At 30.1% G+C, this 16,664-nt stretch overlaps 1 protein-coding gene and 1 long non-coding RNA gene across 4 annotated transcripts in view; one reads left to right on the plus strand and one right to left on the minus strand.

Annotated features, from left to right (window-relative positions):
- Positions 1-16,664, minus strand: part of LOC113393037 (protein tramtrack, beta isoform-like) — a 338,507-nt gene that overhangs the window by 210,720 nt on the left and 111,123 nt on the right. The gene's annotated exons all lie outside the window — the stretch shown is intronic.
- Positions 7,815-16,664, plus strand: part of LOC135193526 (uncharacterized) — a 199,132-nt gene continuing 190,282 nt past the window's right edge. Inside the window, exon 1 of the long non-coding RNA XR_010309280.1 lies at positions 7,815-7,832. This is a non-coding gene — a long non-coding RNA (uncharacterized LOC135193526). The remainder of the gene's footprint in view (positions 7,833-16,664) is intronic.

The following is a 16,664-nucleotide window of genomic DNA, read 5'->3' on the forward strand; positions in this document are numbered from 1 at the left end:
ACTTACATCCTTAAGGGACATAACATCTTAGATCCCATGGCTGGTGGCACGCCGGTGGTCGTTTATGTGAAGATTTTTTGTTTAAAAAAAAGTATACTTATTGAAAATATTCATTTATAATTTAATATTATTTAATTATATGTTAAATAAATAAGGTAATGCTATTTTTATACAAAGCAACTTATTTCTTTATATAACTTTGTTTCGGGAATTATTGAGAAATTACAAATATTTCATAACGTAGTTAATATTAGAATTTATTTTAGTATTTATTTAGTAAATCTTTACAAAACATTTTTTCCAAAAAAATAAATCATATACAGCTTTTCAATGTACATTATAATGATTTTTGGCATATAATTTTGCAGAGGTTATAATTCATTTTATACCAAGTAGAAAAAGGTATGAATTATATGTTCTTGTCAAATGATTATTAAATAACCTACAGCTTGTCAAGTCAAGCTTATCTTTATTAATATTTAACAAACGATAAACGTTTAATGATTATGTAACCAATATAATCATTTTCACTCTATAAACAGACATCGTCCTGATTATGCTTATGCACAGGCATAGGCAAAACTTCTCCGGTATACCCAAATGTTTTATCAAAATAAAAAATATTTCTAGTTAATAACCTTAATAGAATGTGGAAATGCTATATGTTTGATTAATAAAACCAGAATGTCATAAAGCACAAATCATAATGCATTACATTGCTTATTTTGAAAATAATATATTTTAAAGTCAATAGATAGGTAGACATCCTCTTCTAATAAAATCATTACAATTTTTGTACATCTTTGATGCATATATAATATTTAACAATAATTTCATTCACTACAATACACAGTTATAATAACTAAATGAATATATTAACAAACATCAACACTATATTGACTAATATAATTCAACTATACCAATAAGTATTTCTAAAACAAAAATTATATTTTAACAAAAATGTTTTGCTTGATGAATATTTAAAAATCATTAGTTTTCAGCAATGATTCACCTTAACCAATTCTAATCACAAGAAAATAAACAACTATGACATTGAATTTAAGCGATATAATTGGTCGATATCTTAAATAATAATCTATTATATTCATGGACTGCAAAGTAAAATTAAAGTGAGTACTATAAAATCTAAACACATATTAATTAAGATCTATCTTTAGTGCAATATCGAGCAGAGGTCTAAGCAAATCGCATGGAATATGTAATTCTAATGTTCGTTTTCGATTGGAAAAGAGTTTTGCTTACATTCTGACTTCAAAGTTTTTACAAATATTTTTCACAAAAACCTTGAAAAAAGACACGTTTATTTTACCCGAAGCAATTGGATTTAAATCGTGGGTGATCATAGGTGGCGCGGGTAGACGTTTCGTGTTCGACCCATAATCATTCCATTAACAAACAAGGAGTCGCCAGCGGTAAGATATTTGCTAGTATATTTTTGATAACTCATTAATAAATTTAAACAAAATATAATTTACCTTTTTTCGTTTTATTTTATTTGAATCTGATAAGAACTGACATTATATTTTTACACCTTAAGTAGAATAAAGAACAAGTATATCATAAACAATTAATTTATTTCAAATAATAGTCCTACAATTTCATGTAGTTCTACAAAATAAAAAAAAAAACATTAACGCTTTTTCGAACAAAAATAATTACTTTCCAACCATCAAATTTAATTTGATATGCGAAACTACAGATACATCTTATTAAAGGTAAGTAAAGTAAGTACAATATAACAATAACATTATTAATAATTACTCGTAAATATATTTGCTTAAAAAACAATCAGTTGTAGTTGAATATTTCACGATCATACATATACTCAATTTTTATTTGGTTGTTAATATGTAGCGGAGAAGTAAGGAGACGTACTTTGTGTATAAAAAGGTGTCCCGCAAAATGTATATAATTTAGATGGCACTAGTCCCAGAACTATACCATGGATTTAAAAAACGTGAACGCGTTAAAGTAAAACGAAGTTGAAGAGAAAAGTTCAGACAAAGGAAGGCACTTATTTCAAATCATTCTGTTAATAAAAAATATGAATCCTAATTAACACTCATAGAAATGATCTTCTAACTACAATGGCGCCATTTTGGCGATATATAAAATAAAAAAAATATGATTGCGTTAAAGCCCAAATATAATATACAAATATGAACATTAAATTTTCTTTACTATTTTGTCATTTTAATATTGTTTTTTAAATTTGATCACTGGATGGATGGATGATGATAACGCGCCATCCAATGGACGATAAAAATTAGTATTGCATTCGGATTTACGTCTGCTAAACATATATGTATACCTAATGATGCAAATTAAAATTACATATATATTTTTTATATTTGTAAATACATTTTTGTTTCAAGGTGTGCCTATTGAATATTCACCTACGTCGCTTAGTTTGCCCAAGGGGCTTTACAACAAGCTGGTTCTTAAATTAATAACCGGGGATACAATTCTAACTTGTGCCTGACGGGTAAATCGGTTTACGAATGTTATACAAAAAGGGAGGTTTTCTGTAAATCGGTACGTTGTTTTTATGGTAGTAAACATACATTCAAATCGAAGCCTTCGTGGAGGACAACTATCGAAAATTACAACACAACCTGCAAAATCCTATCATTAAACCAAATAAAATAAGCGTATGCATCTCAAACGTGATAGAAGCGAAACTTCTTTTTGCGTCGTCAGCATTTCTTTTTAAAACATTACACATAAAAAGTTCCACTCAAATTCTACCTACAAAACAGCTACTCTTATTGAGTCCAAAGAAGATTCACTTCGAAAATTTCCTTTCATAAATTATGTGACTCTATATCTTCCAAATGGAAGCTTCACGGTCTGGTTTCCCTCGTGGTTATGTTCCGTCAGGTTCAATATCCTCGTGCCCGCCGTGACCACGAACGCCTTGCATCCTTTATGCCGTTTATTACATCTCCACCTGGTGGCTCCGTTCGTTTCGTAGTACTTGTTAAACCTATATCCGTTTATTTGAAGAGCTTGGGTTCCAAAACATGTTGGTGCTATTTCCAATTCCAACGCTGAAATAATAAAACCAATCAATAATGTGTACATTTTGGGAATGAATTGGAAATGCTAGACATTCGAGACCTCCCTCAAAATTATTTTAGTAAACCATGAAAGTATCTTATATAATTACACCAAGATCACATCAATAACGAAATCGATCATTATGATAAAAACAGTTAACATTGTAGGTACTATGTCGAGAAGTAAAGCTAAACAAGCTACAGTAAGTTTCAGAATACACAAATCACGGTCGGCAGGGTAGAAGATTTTTTTTAATTTACCGATAAATAAAAAAGCATTTAAACTTCCAACATATGAATACTAAATACTAATATTATTTTTCGTTCTTCTCTTTAGCATCTTGTCTCGTCATCAGTGTGGTTAAAATTACAATTCAAAAGAGCTTCTTTGAATGAAGTAAATTTATGATTTTCTTTTATCATTACCAGAATATGTGATTTTATAATACCCTATACAGTCACATATAATACATATATGTGAAGTACACATGCATAACTCTAAAGGTATACTAAATGTATTAATATTTTTTTGTTTATAACATGGTAACAGCCGAGCACATGGGCCACCTGATGGGAAGTTTACCTCAGATAGCCGATATCCGTGGAAATAACAATATTATTTTCATCTGTAATTACACCACACGCACACTTCAAAGTGGAACCAAAAATACAAAGTCATCTATGTTTAGCGAAAGAATTTTGTTATAAACCGACAAAATTCGTCTGTTAAATTTGCTGAACATTATTATCTAAGAGTATTTGCGTATAATATTGATCTAACATTTAAAGGTAATTCTACAATACATTTGTTCGCAAAAGCGGTGATTTATCAATTTTGTAATTAAAACTGTAACTCTGTTTTTTTTCAAACTCTATATTTAAATTACTCAGAGAAATTCAGTTTTTACATATAAATTCTAAACAATATATATATAACACAATTTAAAGCTTCCAATATTTTAATACTGTTAACAAAATCAGTGATTATGCGCACTGACATAGACGGGCTGATCGTTTATAGTGACGGCATAACCTTTGCAGCCCTCGTTTCTCTTGATACACTGCCAAGTCGTTTTGTTTCTCGTCTGACGTTTCTTGTTGTAGCGTTTACCGTCTAATATCAAAGCTCTGTTGCCAAAGTTTGTCATTAGGAATCTAATTACTGTAAAATAAAAGGATATAGCCGTTAGTCCTGATATAAAGTGATTTTACCAGACCATAGCATTACTTGGTACGAGAACTTAGAGCCAAAACGTTTCATTTATATTTTTCAAATGTTGGTCAATTAATTTCAAAAAGTTACTCGGACGGTACCACCTCGTTATCATCATGTTTCACATTACGCACTATGCACGCACTAAGAGCAGTAGAGCAGACAGACAGGCAAGTTTGTAAAAACAAAGAAATTAGAAAACTAATATTTACTTGTTATTTAATTTTGAAGCATAAATTAATTCGTATTTATTATTAGAAAACAAGAAATATTGTTACTAAAAAATATAAAAAATCAAATCAATCACTTATTATTAAACAAACGTTTTGAAAACGTTTTGTAAATAAAACAAACGTTTTGAAATTTTATTATATATTTTAGCAATTGAGAAATTTGAAAACTTCGAAGAATCATTCTACTGCCTAATTTGCACAATTTTAAAATATGCAATGATTTATACTTTGCAATCCTTTTGGTCACATAAAACAACATTTTAGAATACATTAACTTTATTGTATATAATGAGAACACAATATAAAAAAATCTAAAGTTTTAACAAATGTGTAATGGATGTCCATTTAAATGTGTAATAATACATAAACTGAAGACAATTACAAATATATTAGTAAAAATCACTACATTTCTTTATTAATTTTATATGCGTACTTCAACTCATACACATTTGTTTAAGTACTTTTTTTTTATTTTTTTTTTATGTTAATAAAATATAATACATATACACCTAAAACAAATATAATGTTATTTAAATATTCGCGCGCTATATTTTTAGAAATTTATAAATGATTATGAGTATAATTAAAGTTTACAATTTCATCGTTAAATGTCGTAACTGTTGCCTTGCAGCCGCTGTTTCTTTTACAACATCTCCATAGAAGTCGAGTCAATCGAGTCGGGTCCGATCTAACACAATGATACTTTTGATTCTGGACGATTAATACGCGTCTTCCTCGATTCGAGGGTATGAACATGGGCTTCACTCCTGAAAATCAAAAAAGACTTGTAATATATATGTATTACAAATTTACAAGTCGTAACAAATTCTATCATTCACTATAAAATACATTTTCTTGTAAATATCAATTGGTTTAACAATAATGTTTTACCATACAAACGAATTCTCCCCCAAATTAAAACATATATAATATGTTAATAAATATTTTAATAATACATAATATAAAGAGGAAATAATAGCAATTCCTTTATAGTTGTTTTGATAGTAAATTTATTAAAATAGGTTTACAAGAGTAGCTCCCAATTTTTATTTAACTTATTCGTAATATCAGCTACGGAGGTGTAGCTGTTTCCGTTAGAGAAAACTTGAGAAACGAGGAGCCGAATTCAAAAGACATTTGTAATGTCAACATACCTACTTATTTTAATATAATATACAGGTGCTTCTTAATAACTGAATTTGATGAATCAAGAGAATGATTTTTAATCACATTTTCAAATTAGTTCCTTTCGACGTTTGCTGCGAGTATTTAGTGATGTTTATGCGTGTCGTTGTAGTGCAGTAGCTCGTCGCGAACTGTCGTCACTGTCGCCCTGCAGCCGCTGTTCCTCTTCGAACATCTCCAAAACACTTTCGAACCGAGCGCAGCTCTGAGACAGTGAAACTTCTGATTTCTAAAAATCAAATTGCGACCTCCACGTTGCGATGGTATAAAAGTAAGCATATCTGTATACGAAACAAAAGGTTTAGGTTCTCATATCAGTCAAATATTTAATGCGATGCGATCTTCTTGTTTATATATAAACTACATTTACATTTTCTTGAATTGTTTCGACACCAAAACGGCCTCTGTCACTCTGTGGCACAAACACTATTTCTGTGATAAAAAGAAAGCCTACCCACTCCTATTTAATTGTTGCAAATAAGAACAAACTAACAAACACACGTTCATATTAATAAAATTAGTAGAAAGGCTTAGCTAAAAGATTTTAACTCGCTACAATGATTACTACCCGTGTAAGTTCAGAAGAAAACAACACTATTTCATCATTAAATTAAACACAAATATATATTTATTAATTTACAGTCACAACAACAAAAATTTAGACATGATATAATTATTATTATCTATTACAAAATATACTTTTTAAATTACATTTAGAGGTATTTCTTAAACAATTCTAATAAAACTACAATTATAGGTGGGATATCAAGAACATATTTAAAAATTTACCAGAAATAATGCAGTGTTTGAAATGAAACCTATTAAATTGGACATCATTACCAGTTACAGATTAATATAAACATAGATAACGCGAGTTAACTTTGCGTGTCAAATATTCGTACGCTGCAAAATTCAGTTCTTTCTCAACCTTTTATAATTTCAATATGCGGTATGTAACTAATTACTTTCAGAGGAGTTCCAATTTTTATATTATAAGTAACTAATACTGTTTTTATTTTTGAATTTAATATTTTTTTGTTAGAGTAGGTCGTATTTATTCTTATTTCACGTGATAAGTTTTGTTGACCCTCAATGAAATATAAACAATTTATAGTATATGTTTAAATTTTCTGATACACATGATTTTATTATTTACCTAAAAATTTAGCAAATATTGCTGTACATTGTATATAGACTATGCGATTGACATGAGTTTCTCCATATATTTCCAATATAAATAAAGTTTATATACAAATAGATTTTCTAAATAATAATTTGGTAAAAACTCTTGTAAAAGTCCATTATCATTTAAGAAAATGGAGCGACGTGACCAGGTTAAGAGCTCCCCAACAAAATACAAAACGTTCGACACACTTCGATAGAGCCAGCAAAATCTACTTTCCCAAGCCTGTATACCGTATATGACATCGCGGGAGCGGAAGCGCCACGGTTGGTTTTAATACAATTTTACGCATATCTCTCGGTATCTCTCTTAACAATTAAGTTTTTCGTAAGTTAGAAAAAAGTACACTAAAAATTATATACACTATATTTTGTAGCTTATTTAAACCCACTTATATACATAGTAAATGATAACATATATTTCGTTCTAATTATTATTTTTGATCAGAAATAATATATGCGAGGTAATTAAATAAATTCCTAAAAAATACAATATATATGAAATAACTTATGAATGTATTTATCTTTTTTTATGGTAAACGTAGGCGGACGAGCAAGTAGACCTGATGATTAGTAGTCGACATTGCTCATAGAAATTGCAAAATGCACCACCAACCTGGCTTAAACCGGAACACAACAATACTGAGCATTCTACTATTATTCATTTACATTCTACTGAGAAACAACAATTTGGTGGTAGAAAATATGATGAGTATGTCCCTACCCAGACGGGCTGCGCAAAGACCTACCACCAAGTATAATATTGTATAAAATACTCAAAAGATTTAAATTTTATTTCTTTCTAAAAAAATAATAATAAAATTAAACTCTTATAGTTATGTACACTTTTAATATACAAGATTGCCTATGAAATAGTAAATCGCACCCCTCCCAAGGTATTTTAATTCTGGTGTCAGATATGAAAAAATATTTCAGTAAGTATACTTTCGTGCTCTGTAGTGACGACAAATAATTCATGAATAATTGGATATGTGTATTATTTTGTGGTAATTGAATATGAACTTTAGAGTGCATTAAGAAAGTCTTTACCATAAATATTTTTTTTTGTTATATATATATGTATATATAATATAGGACTCGAAATTGGGCCACCCGGTAGTAAGTGGTCACTGCCTCCCATAGATATTGGCACTGACAATACCTTACATCGCCAATGCGACACCAACCTTCCGAACCAATGTTCGATCCAAACAGCAATCTGTTCGCCCTCACACAAAGCCCTACCACGAAGTAGCTATGTTATAAATTACATGTGGTTATGGACTTGACGCACGCGGATGATGATGTTATCAATGGTTGTCACAAACGCAGCACACCCCGAGGTCTTCTTGACACATCTCCATCTTATTCTGGGACCCTCATTCTGATGAAGCGTGAACTTATGCCCGCCTATTTCCAAACAACGCTTCCCACTGACGGTGTATCTGAAAAATGCTGCAAGAATATTGGAGATATAAGTTATGATTATTTTATTATTTAATAAGTGATGTGTGTGACTTTAGGGATTAAGTAATAGTGTATGCCTCATTATGTAAATAACAATAAATTGAAAATATATTTATTTAAAAAATATCATTTGAACGATTTGTAATCATTTTATTTCCCTAGGAAGTATTAGAGCTAGTTTGGTCTCTATTACGATTAGTAACTCCATTTTAGTAAGTCCTTTACTCGGGACACACATGAATGTTTTTAAATTTCGTTATTTTTTTATCCAACGTGAGCACGGTTGCCTTACAGCTGTGCGTTTTCCTGTGTCTGCAAACCCAGTGCGCACGATGACCATTATTCCAACATTTATTTCTAAAATACACTTGATTGTCTAAGAACAAACGGTATCCACCATTAGCAGTTTTGATAATCACGGCATCTGTAACCAAGTTAGGTTATTTTTTAACTAATTAACTAAATACCAAAACCAATTCTGAGATTAATCAACGAATTAAACTTCACAAAGGAATACTAAGACAAAAAAACAATAGATATTAATATTGGATAAAAACACACTTTTATTAGTCACAGCATAAAAGTTGCCATGAAAGCTTGTAGTCCACCTGTTGTATAATACGCAAACTCCGTGCGGTATGCCAATTTGACATATCAGATTAAATCACAATTGACATCAAAAAAATAATAATTCGGTTAACGAAGTTATTTTATTTTTTTTACTCAAAAAGTATAAAGGAATACTTTTTTTTATCAAAACATTCTAAAGAAGGCAATCTGCTCGTTTATGTAGTGTTTACAGAAATAACTTACTTAGCTGATATTAGCTCACAATCCCTTTTAAAATTCTAGTGAAAACGGCTAATCCAGCATAAGCGCTTTTAATAACAAACGTAAACAATCATTATTAAATATTAAAGTTTTGGTAACGGTACTTAAAAAATAAACACCACAACTATCCCTAAAAACAGGGAGCGGTGAGCCTTAATTATGATAAAAATAATAAAACGATTGATATTATTTTGATTTTAACATCGAACATGTTAAAATGAACAAAATTATTATATCATTTGATCAATTATGATCAAATTTGTGGTTATAAATTACACTAAAACCGACTAGATTATGACTTCTCCTTAATATAATATAATTAAATACATTTTAAAACTTTTCTTACTTTAATTACAATTATTTAAAAGGAAATCCCCATTTTGCTCCCTCAGTCCAGTCGCTGGTAAACTAAAGGCGATTGTGATCACATTTAATGGTTGTGGATATTGTTATAGCGAATGATACTGTTTTGGATGGTTAGCACCGTTGCCCGACATTGACTGTCTTTCTTCGCACACACCCAGCTGATCTTGGGCCCCTTGCTGTCGCTCCGTTTGTTGAAACGATAGCAGTCTATTAACAAAAGGGGATTACCGTAGCGTGTTGTTGAGAATATCGGGCAATATTCTGTAATATACCAATAGTACGTTTAAAAATTTACAATTATTTATTATATTTTTTTAGATATCGTTGATAAATAAAAAACTACTGCCGAATGTTAGTGTTGATACTAAAAAGGAGACTTTTTGACTACGAGCGATGTCTATCTGACAACCTGGGGACCAGGGCCAGAGGTGATGGTGTAATGACTGGGTAAAGTTATGACATAACTATAACGTAGGCACGTTCAAGAGAAATTTATGTATAGACACAAAATAACACATCTATACAAACACACATAGAAACTACATCTACATATATAAATAAAAAGACAGAGTAGTGTTAGAAAATGTTGTTTATCAGAATTTAAAAAAATCAGTAATCTCTATGATCGAATATGAATAAAAAGGGAAGGTATACCAAAGCTAGGATTGAAATGATATTTTATATTTAACAATGCATACGTCTACTATTATAAAAAAATATATTAAATATAAGCAAAACTCAACAGTTCTTCAGACAGAGATTACTTTTAAAATAATTAAACCAAAACTTAGCAAGAGCTAAACCAAATTGTATTCATTTTGATTACGACCTGCTTAAAGTTTTGAGCCACGGCAGCCATTCTTAACAATAACACTGGAGAAATAAAATTTCACAAATGTGAGCACCAATACCGGTACATTTCTCAGTTTCCTCACTCTCATAATCCCAAGAAGGAGTCAAATATATACTAAAATGACATAAAGGCCTTAGTCAATGGTTATGGATGTTATTATATCTGACGATGTCATTGTCTATGGTGATCACAGTGGCCCGACAGTGGTTGTCTTTCTTTACACAGACCCAGCTGCCTTTGGGCCCTCTACTGTCGCTTCGCTTGTTGAATCGGTAGGAGTCGATTATCATGAGAGGTTTACCGTAGCGTGATTTTGAGAATATAGGGGTGTAATCTGTAATATATTAAAATATTCAAAATAGTAGACAATTCAAAACAATTATTAACAATACCTATACACTACGTCATCAATTGACTGAATCTTGTAGGATTTAAACAATTATATTTATGGATGTAATTGAGAAGTAAGTGTTACTGATAATAAAGAAAATATAAGCAATATTTATATCTGAAGTCTGTTTTGTTTGTTAAAAATCACGTTAAATCATCTTTAACACAAATAATTAAATATGTTTATGTGGCATTTAAGTATAAATAATGAACAAAGTCTTGTGATTAAAATTTGTATAATTGTTCAGTTAGTACCATAACATCATAACGTAATTAAAGAAATTCATAAACACAGTAAAATTCCGCAACACAAGTCAAGTGTTACAATAGGGTTTCGAAGTAACTTTATAACTAGTAAATATAATTATGTACAACCAAAAGGCACTTTAATTTTATCTTAACTAAATATTTTAACAAATACTCAAATTTCAATTATTATAACTAATGTCCAAATACAATTAAATCTCATTATGGTGATTAAACGAAAATTATTAAATAGTGTAGAGTAAATTAATTTATTGTCAACCAACCAATTTATTTAGAACCATCAAAAAACCGAATCTATAAATTATATAGTATCGATGGTTCGACGATTATACTCATATATTTATTATTGCTGGGGAACAATTCTTTAGTATTAGAAAGATGAAACAGTTTCGTTTGAAAAATTATAAGGAGCGAGTGAATTTTGCCTACACGCGATACGATATTATTCCATCAATATCATTCAATTGTCCGTATATAACTGTATAATATTAAATGTTTATACCATATGCTTGGATATATAATTTATTGTTTAATTAAAGTATTCAAGGATGATTATGTTGGACATTGAGCCTATAAACTTGGCCATCGACCATGCTGAGGCTGGCAGAGCAGCCGCTAACTGATCGCTTGATACAGTGCCACCAGCTCTTGACGCCATAGGACGAAGTCTTCTTGAACCTATGCTTGCCCACCATCACAACAGGATTTCCTCTATACGATAACCCATAGGTACATTTGGTCACTGGAAAAGTACAAATACATTTTAAATATGCGAGTAAATATAGTGTATTTTTTTTAATTGAATACTAAAAGAGATTGAAAATTATTATGCAGAAAAAATCCTCGAATTGCAGTTATATAAATACGTACATAACATGTATTTAGGTTGTTTTCAATTTAAAAGATAAATATATAACAGAAGTTGGGGATGGTCTTTAAATGAAACGCACTTTATGTATACGAATATCATTTTTAGCAAAGTTTGAGCCTTCTATGAAATACAAATCCATCACTTACTGCCGAACTGCTCGGTCAAAAATGGCTTAAAGTTACTTAGATATTATACAAATAATAGAAAATCGATAAATCATATTACGGACCTAAAACTTTGGATCATTCGTAATCACAAAAAGTTTTAAGTATGTGACGTTATAGGTACCTACAAATTCAATACTTTTGAAAACTTCGCCTTGAATGTAACAATAGAGGTTAATACATCACAGGTAACTTGTTCATAGTTATTATTGGGAGTTTGATGATTAAGAAATAACATCACTATGAAATATACTCAAAAAAAGGTCAATACACTATCAGATCGACTTATATTACTAATATTGTCGTTGCGCCTGCAAAAGTCGCTGTGTTTTTTTCTTTGAACTACGTGCGTTCAACTCTAAAAACAGTTTTGTGATAACTTCAATAATTTAAAAGTTAACGCTACATACATTGAAATAACGATTAAAACGGCATAAAAATCTAAAAATAAGAAAAAAACACATAGCGACTTTTGTAGGCGCAACGACGATATGTGATTAATAATAATAACAAAATATATTAAAACCTAATAAAAGTAAACAGTGTGACACTAGCACCGATTAAATTCTACACAACCATTGAACTAATTCAAGTCCCGAGTTCGAGCGTCTGGTTGAGCCAATGACAAATCTGACAAGAAAATTTCAGCAGCAGCCCGAGGTCTGAAAGAGCCAATAGCTGCTGATTGTTCGCCTAAATTCTCTGCGGTCATGCAGGATTGTCATTCAATCGGATAATAAATGATATGTGTTTATCCAGCGCACGTGTATTTTCGCACACCTTTGTTAATATGGCTCTTTATATGGACAGTCAGTGATATTTCGTGCACTGCATGACTTACTTGAATTATCAATTTAACAGAACTAATTTGCTATCTCTTTCTGACATATGGAGATTAAAGGGATAGTAAGTCATTTAGTATAAAATTAGTAAGATATTGTGTATAACAAAATTAGTTGCAATAGCACACTGATGCTAATGAGTGCTAATGAAGGATATTTTACGTAACGGAATTATATTTTGAAAATATACCTAAGAATGATTATGAACATTTTTTATTTTGATAATGTCGCTATCGTAAGTCACTATAGACACCTTGCAACCTAAAGGGGCTTTGTTACAAACCCAATAGGTTCTGGTCCCGGCTGAGTGTTTGCAGTTAAATCTGAAACCATTCATGAGTAGAAGAGGTTTGCCTCGCTTGGTCTGTAGTATCGTTGGACACGCTATAGACAAAATAAAAACGAACATTAAAATATTTAAATTTACATTCATCGCAATCGAGTGTCGAGTAGTCTTTTTGACAATTTTTTAGCGATAAATTTAAAAAGAAAATGAAAAAGGAAAATATTTATTAAAAATGATAAAAACCATATTAGTATGTCAAAAAAACAATAATAATTTATTGGTATTCTTCTATAATTGTGATATAAGGCATTACATAATATATGAACTATACTTGCCGTTTTGTACTTTATATAACTATCAAAAACATTTCACAACAAAAAAATATATAATATCATCTCCCATCAAACCGCAATAAGAAGTATTTCGATAATTAATATATTAATTCAAAACATTTGTAAGTTAAAAAGTTTTTTTTTAATTTAAATTACAAATATAATTCCAAATAATATAAGTTATTTAAAGTTAGTAATTGAATCAAGTTTTTAATATGACACAATATGACAATATATGTACATCTTATTATAAAGGTTTAAAAACAATACTTAACACATATCAAAGCGTTAGGTAAAATCACTAACTTTATTCAAATATAACTAAAATGAATAACATACTAAATGAATATAATAATAAAATCATAGTAAACAATTCCCAAAAAAGTTATTTCATGTGTAATGTTTACATAGCTTTTTAAATATTTTAAACGAATATACTATTAAAAAACACGATATTTTTATAAATACAAGGCAAACAAGAAAAGTTAAAATAATATAAATGAAAACGAATTACAATCGTAACGAAAAAAAAAAATCATAAAACGAATGGAAGAAGTTATTTCGCTCATCTTACAGAGCACAGATCTTCAATGATTATGAATAGTCTTTTCCCTGACGATGATATCATTTACGGTGGTGATGGTAGCGCGACACCCAGTGCTCACCCTGCAGCACACCCACAACGCTCTCAATCCACTACTGCGATTGTTTCTATTAAATCTATACCTCCCGACCTGAATAGCCGGCTTTCCAAACCGAGTTGTGGTAAATCTATGAACTGGAAGCAGAAACGTTCTTACTTTAATGCACTGTGTCTGTGCTGTTACTATGTAAATATATTAAGCATTACCAATTAAAGACCATATATGTTTTTATTCAGATGTGGTAAAGAAATGTTACATAATAGTAAACATAATATTCTGCCTTCTTTTAATTTATATTGGAAACATCGTGGTTAATGTTGTCATTATACGTGCAAAGTAAACAAAACTCATCTAATATAAATGATTGATGATTTGATTGATGATGACGATGGATTGATTGAATTTGTGCTCAATAATTGAGTTTCACAGAACACTTGGGCACGATTTTTGGTATAAAACAAAGCAATTAAAAGACAAAATAATTTATTAATGGTTATGTTCATTTTTTGCATCAACGATCATCCCATCGACAACTATAACAGACGCTTTACACGCAGGCTTGTTACTATTCTTAGCACAGAACCACGTAGCCTTCCTCCCTCGGCTCTTATTGTTTTTGTAGTAACGGTATCGCCCAATTTGGAGAACCGGTCTGCCCTTGACCGTTGTTGTAAATTTGGCTCCTAAAACAATATGTTGTTTGATAAATGAGTCCAGTAATAATTATTTTAGTAGAATGGAAAATATTATATTTTGATAAATTCTCAAAAATGTTCCAAGCGTATTCCAATGTATTCTCACAAATGTTTAATTTATGAATTTAATGCGTTTATTGATCTAACCGAAAATTTGTTTAACACGACAAGTATGAGTATACCCATCCTGCTTCCACCACGTTTCTAGTTAAAGTTGCTTATTTGTACGCCAAAGCAATTAAAGCAAAAGATTTTTATTCAAATAGTCAAATAATATAGAATCGTCGAACATTACCTCCAACCACATTAATTTATGTGACTGCATAATATAATTAAAGATTTAACATTTATTTAAAAATATATCATTCAAATACATTTTAAATAAATAATATAATATCGAACAACAAAACTGTACCGAATGATAAAAAGTATCTAAAAGATAAAAAAATCTATAACAAATTAAATCAAAATTAAATCTTTTTCAAATTTGTATGAGACTTTGGATATAGTAATTAGATTATCCACTCACCAGATAACAACACTATCTACTTACTGACTGTTCCATAAAAAAGGTGATCCCGAGCAGATTCATTAATTGGCAATATTAGAAAGGTAAAGAAAAACTTTTTATAAATTTGCAATTTATTGCCTTCTTGTTTCATTGAAAATAAAAAAATAATACAATAGATTTTTAAGTAACATACAACTGATCAATATTCTATATATTCTTTTATAAATAGCTTTACTATGTAAGTATATGTATATTATTTCGACTGAAACCAGTTTAAACCTCACGTAATTCAGTTGAAACCTTACGTTATTTGTCGAGGCATGCTCGACAGGTCGCATAGTCAATGACTGTGGAAGCCTCTCGTTTCCACGACATCGTTCCTGTACGTGTAAACGGACGCCTTGCAATGCCCGCGTTTCCTTGCGACCCTGCTGCACTCCCATCTTATCACATCTCTGTTCTTATAATGATATCCTTTGTGAAACCTATACTTTCCATACGTCAAAACCAGATTTCCATCCCTTGAAGTATGAAACGAGTAAGCTGTAAGGAAATATATGACAACGTAGTTAAAAGAATTGAAGTAAAAAATAATAATAAAACGATACGATAGAGGTAATGTCCGCTTTTATTTGTTTAACGAATAAATATATCGTATAGATAATTATTTATCGTTATAATACATACGTAAAAGTTAGTGAAAAATAAATATGACTATAATTTACAATCAAAACTAATAGGAAATAAACCAATTTGTTTTATTTAATAACAATGTTAATTGTCCCCTATAACAATTAATTTTTGAATTTCGAATGTAATAAAGCGGTGTAAAGAAAGAGCAATTTATATTCTGTATAAAGTTACATGACGTCATAACACATGTATGTTTAAAGCTTCGTTTTATCTAGATCTATGTCATTTTAAGTACGTTTACTGAATTCATTAATATTAACGTAGCTATTTTATTGTACACCACAATGATACAGAAAATTGGGACAAAAAAATAGTTTAGTTCGAAATAGTAGATTCGCGGCAAATAGCCATCTCTTCCAGATAACTTAATGTTATCTCTAGTCATGGTTATGATCGTTCTTTGTGCACACAATCGTATCTCCGCAGACAATCACCGACGCTCGACACCCGAATCTTCGTTTCTTGCAGAACCAAGCGGCTTTAAGACCAAGACTTTTATTATTTTTATAAAATCTATTGTTTCCTATGTCTAACACCAAGCACCCTCTTTGTGATGTAG

The sequence above is a fragment of the Vanessa tameamea genome, chromosome 12 (genome assembly GCF_037043105.1).
Source record: "Vanessa tameamea isolate UH-Manoa-2023 chromosome 12, ilVanTame1 primary haplotype, whole genome shotgun sequence".
Classification (NCBI taxonomy): Eukaryota; Metazoa; Arthropoda; class Insecta; order Lepidoptera; family Nymphalidae; genus Vanessa; species Vanessa tameamea.